The following is a 7,833-nucleotide window of genomic DNA, read 5'->3' on the forward strand; positions in this document are numbered from 1 at the left end:
CTTTAATGCAGTTTCTGAAATCAGAAAGAATTGAATTCAATGCTTTTTGTTCATTTTGCTTGTTTGTCGGATTTTGGGATGGACTCTTTGGCTTTGCTTTTCTTCTCCTCATTGGATTTTTCATGTTAAAAGTTGCAGATGCCAGATGACAAGCTCATTTTGGTTCAACTTCAGCAACTGTGCATTGCATTGCCATGTAATGTAATGCAATGCTATCTATCTAGCTCTCCCTCTTTACTTCCTTTTGGATAAACAGACATATTAGGCAAGCATTTTGGAGCTTTCACCTAAATAACTACAGGTGGTGAGATAAGCTGCACAATATAATTGACCTTTCAGTATATTGTTGCACACACACCATCTATTTAGCAAATGCCCTTGTTATCAACAGCAGCCTTTTAAACTCACCTGAGCTAACAGGTATGTGAGCTGGTTACTCTGCTGCGCTTAAAATTTCTTTTTTGGTTTGCTACAATGCCTTTTGTGAAACGTTGTCTCCCTCTGCTGGAACACTGACTTCTTTCATTTAATGCCTGCAGACTATAAAAGAGAAACCAACCCAAAAAGTTTGGTTGATTAGTCTGTGGCATTCTTTTAAACTGTTGCTTATGGCGGTCTCTGTGAGCTTCTCAGTGACATTCAGCCATCCAGGTATCCCGCCTGCAGTAGATGGAATGTGGCAATGGAACGCTGGCTGCGCGTGTCATAATAGGCTCTGAGCCTTTATATACCTGCGCACAGCAGCAGCCACCTTCAGTCTGCTGCTGGACAGCCAGCAGCAGCAGCAGGAAAGGTAAGTAATCAGCAACCCTCCTGCTAAGGGTAGACAGCTGCTCGTTCCACCCCCCCCCCCGCCTTAATTGGTTCTCCTCCCTTCCAACGGTGTTGAGGCGGGTGGGAACAGCCGGGGGTGAGGGTGCTGTGCTAAAAGAGGTGGAGTTATGCAGATCTAAAACGCGTGGATTGCAGCAGCAGCAAGCTGAAAAGTGCAGGCATGTGAGGGATCTAGAGGTTGACAGCATGTCTTCTTAACGGGAGTCCAGGTGGCCATCTCCACAAATGGACTTTTCAGGATCCTTGGGTGGCACCGTAGTCCGAAACCAATTCTGGTTATCGCTTCTCGGCCTTTTGGCTTAGATCTTGTATCTGGTCAGAAGGATCCTATAGTGTCTCCCCCTCGGCCTTGCAGCATCGCCACTTAGGTGGCTTAAGCTGCCTGCTGCTATTGGGGGGGGTCCAGAGGAAACGAGAGGTGATAATGGGCGTCAAGATTCGCTATGCCGGGACCGATGATATTCGGGTCAAAAATGCTTTTCGCATTGATATTGAGGAGTCGAGGAGGAATTTCTTTAACCTGCGGTTCTTGGTGGAAGTCGTCATCTTCAAGATTTTGAATGTTGGTCGTGGAGACATCATTTGCCTACAGGAGTTCCCAAAGAATGGCCGGTACGTTTTAGTCCTTGATCGTATGGCAGCTTGCCAGAATCTTTTCAAGACTCTAAAGGATCAGCAAGCCTTGGATCATCCGGCTCTTGATGGGCTTACATTCACGGTATTGTATACTAAGGGGGAAGTGCCAGTTATTGTGTTTATGCACAACCCCCTTGTGGATGTGGAGGACATTACTAGATTCCTGAACCGTCATTGCAGCTATGTGTCCTACTCACACAAGGTGAGGAATGAGGTGGGCTTGTGGACTGGCAAACACAAATTTTTTGTACGGTTCCAGGAGGACCCCCAGGGACCTGGGGGTATCCACTACCCTCCCCTCAGTTTTGCCATCGGGAGGGATAGAGGGTATATGTATTTTCCTGGTGCTCCGCGTTTTTGCAGGAAGTGTAAATCCTTTGGACACTACCAAGAGGACTGCACGGTGGAGAAGTTTTGTGGGAAATGCAATAAAGAGGGTCATCTGGCAATGGAGTGTACTAACTCCATGGTTTGTAATGCATGTGGCGAGGAGGGACACGCTTTCAAGGACTGTCCCCATCGTTCCAGGTCATATGCAGAGGCCGTGTCCCCACGTCCTACTACTGCCGCCACTATTGGTGAGGCGATCGAGGCAGTAAGGGACTTCATGGAAGAGATGGAGCAAGCACCCGATCCTGCTGGTGGAAGCGCTGTTGAGATAGAGCCTGCAGATATGTCAATTCTGCTTGATGTGAGTGGTGAGGGAGAAGTGAGCGGTACACTCTCCACAACGCCCGTGTTGGCTTTGGAAAGCTCAGAGGCAATTCATGAAGGTGGTGGTGGCCAGGGTGACTTCACCGGGGCTGTGGTGAGGCCCCCTGATGAGGACTCTGATGTGTCTTCTGCAAAGAAGTTCCGGACAGATTTTTCACCTGCCAGTATTGGGAGCATCAGCCCCTTAAGTGATAGGAGCTATCCCGAGAGCTACAGTGCCTCTCCTAGGAGGTCTTTTTTGGAGGAGGGGGCCAGCATTCTCTGCTTAACATCAGGAATCGAGTTTCAAGACGAGAAAGGTTGACTCTTCGGTGGGGGGTATGTTCTTTTTTACCGAATATGGTTAAAAAATGGGCTCCAACGTGGGCTGTAGTGTACTGTCAATAAATGTAAGGCTTATAAAATCTAAGCCTAGAAGATTGGCTATACTGGAAGAACTAAAAAATCTTGGAGAAAATATTTACTGTCTGCAAGAGTGCGGAATTGAAGAGTCACCTCCTGAAAAGGACTGGGTATATGGGTATAGCATTTGGTCAGGTTCAATGACAAACAAAAATGATGGTGTGGGGATTTTGTTGGGGAATAGGGATTTAAGTTTTGAAAATTATATGGTGGTGGAGCCAGGTCGTTGTATAATGGCAGTGGTTAAGGGGAGAGGGTGGAGGGTGAAAATTGTTAACATGTATTGTCCAATTAACAAAGGGGATAGGTTAGCACTATTAGAGAAAATACGTTTATTTTTGCCTGGAAGGATTCCAATATTATTAGTTGGTGATTTCAATTGTGTTTCTGAAGGGGAAATTGATGTCACGGGTAAGGTCCTTAATCAAATTACATCTGATTTTTCTTTTTTAGATGCAGCGGAATTTTTGAGTAAGCCACCACCGGCCACATATAGAGCTGATAGGGGAGGAATAGTGTCCAGGATTGACCGCATGCTGTATACAAATAGAGGTTTGGTGTGTAAATTTTTTAAACAGCATGTTTTTTCTTTCACAGACCATGAATGTTTGTGGGGTATGTTTGAAGGTGATAAAAAAATGGTGCATGGTGTTGGGGTATGGAAGCTAAATGTTAGGTTGTTAGAGGATGTTAGGGTTATGAGAGACTTCGAAAGTAAGTATGAATGGTGGAGGTCTAGGAAAAATAATTTTGTGGATGTGACTGTATGGTGGGATTGGGTGAAAGTGGAAATTAAGATTTTTTTTAGGAGGTGGGGTTATAAAAAAGCAGCAATTGAAAGAGGCAGATTTAAAGATTTAAATATGAGGATTGAGTGGTTACATAAAATGAGTATGAAAGGAATTGATGTTAGTGATCAACTCAGAGGAGCGAGAGATGAGATGAAGCGTGTTTTGGAAAAGCGTGGGAAGGAAATTATTTTTAGGACGAGAGTTGAGCATTTGGATATGGATGAGAAGTGTACGAGGTACTTTTTTAAAAAAATGTGCATAAAAAAAAGGTGAGTTGGATGAGGTTGTAAATGATAATGGTATGACTGTGGTTGGAAGGGAAGTGTTGGATGAGGTACATAGTTTCTATAGTAGTTTATTTGAGTCTAAATGGGTGGATGGGGGTTTGAAAAAGCATGTGTTAGGTATGTTGGAGAGTCAGCTTGAATCAGGGGAACGTGAGTGTTTGAGTGAAGATATTGTTTTTGATGAGGTTAAAAAGGCGGTGGATGGTGCGAAAAAGAATAAAACACCTGGGAAAGATGGGTTGCCTGTGGAGTTTTATGTAAAAGCATGGGATGTGATTGGTGTTGATTTTGTGGAGGTATGTCAATATATGTGGATGAATGGTGTACTTTGTAATTCCATGAAAGAAGGAGTAGTTGTTTACTATATAAGAAGGGTGAGAAAAAGAATTTGCGTAATTGGAGGCCGATTACATTACTCAATGCAGATTATAAAGTCTTTAGCAAAATTCTGGCTAACCGTATGCGTGGGGTGATTGGAAGTGTGGTTGGTGATGATCAAGTGTGCGCGGTGCCAGGTAGGTGTATGACTGATAACCTCTTGTTGTTGAGGGACGTAATTGGAGATTGTATGTTTAGGAAGGGGAAATGTATGGTTTTTTGTGTGGATTTTGAGAAAGCTTTTGATAGAGTGTCGCATGCGTTTATGTTTGAGGTGTTAGTTAGGATGGGTTTTCCTAGTGTTTTTGTGAATGCCATAAGGTGTTTGTATGATGGTGTGGTGAGTGAAGTGTTAGTGAATGGATGTTTGAGTGAGAAGGTGTGCATAAAATCAGGGGTCAGGCAGGGGTGTCCGTTGTCCCCTGTCCGGTTTATAAGTGTGATTGAGCCCCTGTTGTGCATGATTCGGAAAGAGAAAGTGATGAATGGTCTTCTGATCCCAGGGAGTGGTGGAAAGACTGTAAAGGTAATGGGGTATATGGACGATGTTGTTGTGGTGAGTGATAATATGGCTGCTATGAATCGAGCAAGGTTGCTTTTAGATTTCTTTTGTGGTGCATCTGGTTTTAGGGTGAATTGGGGGAAGTGTAGCTTTAAGTGTTTCGGGGATTCGAGTGTTAGGATGGATGGTGTGATATGTGAAGAAGGTGCTATTAAGGTTTTGGGGGTGTGGTTTAACAAAGATCTGAAAGGGAATGAGAGATGGGATGAATGCGGTAAGAGGATTGAACAGAAGTTAAATTTTTGGAGGTTGCGGGACTTGACATTGTCAGGCAAAGTCCTTATTATTAAGTCAGTGATTCTTCCTATGTTACTTTTTGTGTCAGTGGTTTTTCCAGCCCCTTATAGGGGTTTTAGGCGGATTGAGAAGCTAATTTTTACGTTTTATTGGGGAAGTAAGATGGAAAAACTTAAAAGGGAATATTTGTGTAAGTTACGTGAACATGGGGGAATGGATTTCCCAAATTTTGAAATTTGTCTTGGTTTAAATTTTATTAAAACAGTGGTTGTTCTGTTAGGTAGGGATAACAAGACGGCTTATATGATTAAATATATGGCTGGATGGATGTTGTTTGGGTTGAAATGGATGAGAAGGGATGCAAGAGTGCCTGTTTCGTTTAAATGTCCAGTGTGGTATGAGTTTGTTGAAAAATTTGTTGTCAAGCATGATTTGTTGGATGTTCCTATGGGTGATTTCAAAGTGATAAGGAATGTAAGGAGAAGGATGCGAGTTAGAGAGTTTGAATGTAACATTAGGGGCTTGAGATCGAGTGAAGCGTTGTGTGTATGGAGGAACCTGAGTATAAAAGGAATATCGAATAGGCAGCGTGATATCGTATGGATGAGTTTGCATGAGATTTTGCCTGTGAGAGAGGTACAGAAGAGGAGGGATCTGATTAGAACAGAGGTATGTCCGAGGGATGGATGTGGGGCGAGTGAAACTGTTATGCATTTGGTTTGGAATTGTGATTATGCTCAGAGTGTTTGGAAGGGAGTGGGTGGTTTATGCAAGGAACTAGCGGGCGTGAATTTTATAAATTGGAGAGTGGTAATGTTTGGGATGGGTGCAAGTAGCCGGGTGAAAGAGAGATTGTTGTGGTTGATAATGGCATGTGTAATAGAAAGTCTGTGGGACGTTAGGAATTTGTGTTTATTTAAAAGGAAAATAATCTCAGTTAATAATTGTGTTAGGATGGTTTTGTCAAGGTTATACATAGTTTATTTATGGGATAGCCGTGGCGGTGGTGGCTCTGATTCAGAAGGTTTTTGGAAAGTCAAAAAATGGAGGTCACTGGTAAAGTACCAGTAAGTCCTTGTTTAAGTGTTGTGATCTGTCATTTTTTATGACAATGGTATGTTTTTATAGTTTTTGTCCATTCAAAAGGTCTTACAACTGTTTCAGTATAAAGTTATAAATATGAAATAAAGAAAGTACCATTATGATGTAAGACTGGGCAACGTAGTGTGAGTTTTTATACTATTGATTGTTGCTTGAAAAATTTTACTGAATAGTATAAAAAAAAAAAAAAAAATCTGTTCTTATCAGTTTAATATCTGATACGTCCCCTATCTGGGGACCATATATTAAATGGATTTTTAGAACAGGGAGATGGAAAAAGAGCTTGCTCTGTCCACTCCACGCATTGACCTGGTATTGCAGTATCTCCAGGACCGGTGCACCCCTTCTTTAATGCAGTTTCTAAAATCAGAAAGAATTGAATTCAATGCTTTTTGTTCATTTTGCTTGTTTGTCGGATTTTGTCATATTCTAGAATACACAATGCGTTAGAATCGGGCCACCATCTAGTAAACAATAATTCCAATCATAGACAAACCTCATGTGACACTGGATCAAACTGCCCGAACAGCTGCCCCATGGTGATGGCTTTAGGGTTCACTGTCCGGTAAATCACTTTTTCTTCTTCGCACCCTCGCTCATTCATAAGAGACAGCGTATCAGCGAGGACGTGGAGGACCTTCGTTTTTCCAGAGAACGGCTCTCCAACCAACATAAAACTGTACGGGATAAACAAAATGCAGCATGGTCCATTGTATAAAATGGAAACAGCGAAGAATAAATCCCCCGTCCCATGGACTTCTGTAGTTACAGCTTACCCGTTTCTGACAATCATCATCTCATACGTCTGGATCATTTCCTCCAGGAAGACCTTCTCGGGCTGGATGTTGTGTCCAGCACAGCTCTCCTGTGCGCATTCCAGTAAATCCTGAGCAAAAGGAAGGTAAAATATTTCATCAGTCTGTTTACAGTGGATCCAATTAGAGGTGGGAGAATACATTTTCAGGACCCAGATCAGTATTCTGTGGCCGCTGGACAGGACCCATGAGAGCCGCCTCTTAGCTGCCGGCATCCCCGGCTCCTCTTCTGATTATATGGCCTGGTGTACATCATGCTGCAACCATACTGTCATGCCAGGCCGGCTAATCTGAAGAAGAGACGGGGGGCAGGAAGAAATAAGGTGGCTCTCAGGGGTCTCATTCAGTGCCCACCACTGACCTGATGTCACGCACAGTGTAGGAAAGACAAAGTGCGACACAAAGGGATGAGGGGAAGGGAGCCCAGATACTAGGGAAAGGGGGAAATGGAGACCTCCTAGGCTGATCTGCAATCACCCTGTCTCCCCTACCGACTCTATATTGGTTCCTCACCAATTGCCGCACAGGAACCTATCCCTGTATTTCCTTAGCGCTTGACCCTGGATAGGGAAGGGGGGTGAGCACTAGTCGATCCCCACTGACAACTAAAGACAGCAAGGGGAGACAGACACAGGGGAAGTAGCTTAGCTTGAGTCGACTTCAGAGAGATGGCACACACATCCTCTTAGCACCAGAGAGGAAGTAAGAACTGCACTTGCTCCAAGCCTTCAAAAGGGGTCATGTGAATATCACTGGCACCTCTGTGTAGCAACCTGGAAATATTTAAACACCCAGGCCTGATTGTCAATTAGAACAGGAGGGAGGTAGCCGCTGGGTCCTACAGTGAGACCGCTAAGAAGATGTCCGTAATGCCAAACGAAGGGATCTCCTGCAACCAACTGCAGGGCGACTGTCTGTCACATCTGACGCACCCATGACACCTGGCCATTGGATCAGTCTCCTGCGAATCGATTCATTCATCTAAAAAAAAATGTCTCCATAACCTACAACTAAACTAGCGATAAATCACTCACAGATGTTTTAACCATTTTTTTTCTACATCAGATCATCCTGCA

General features: G+C 43.6%; 1 non-coding gene across 1 annotated transcript; it reads left to right on the forward strand.

Moving 5' to 3' along the window:
• The first annotated feature begins 6,097 nt into the window (after positions 1–6,097).
• On the forward strand, positions 6,098–6,288 carry LOC141200855 (U2 spliceosomal RNA). The gene has a single exon (XR_012272557.1). It is a non-coding gene; the product is annotated as a U2 spliceosomal RNA (small nuclear RNA).
• Positions 6,289–7,833: the final 1,545 nt, after the last annotated feature.

The sequence above is a fragment of the Phyllobates terribilis genome, unplaced genomic scaffold (genome assembly GCF_046119375.1).
Source record: "Phyllobates terribilis strain yellow unplaced genomic scaffold, ASM4611937v1 Scaffold_108__1_contigs__length_5656254, whole genome shotgun sequence".
Taxonomy (NCBI): domain Eukaryota; kingdom Metazoa; phylum Chordata; class Amphibia; order Anura; family Dendrobatidae; genus Phyllobates; species Phyllobates terribilis.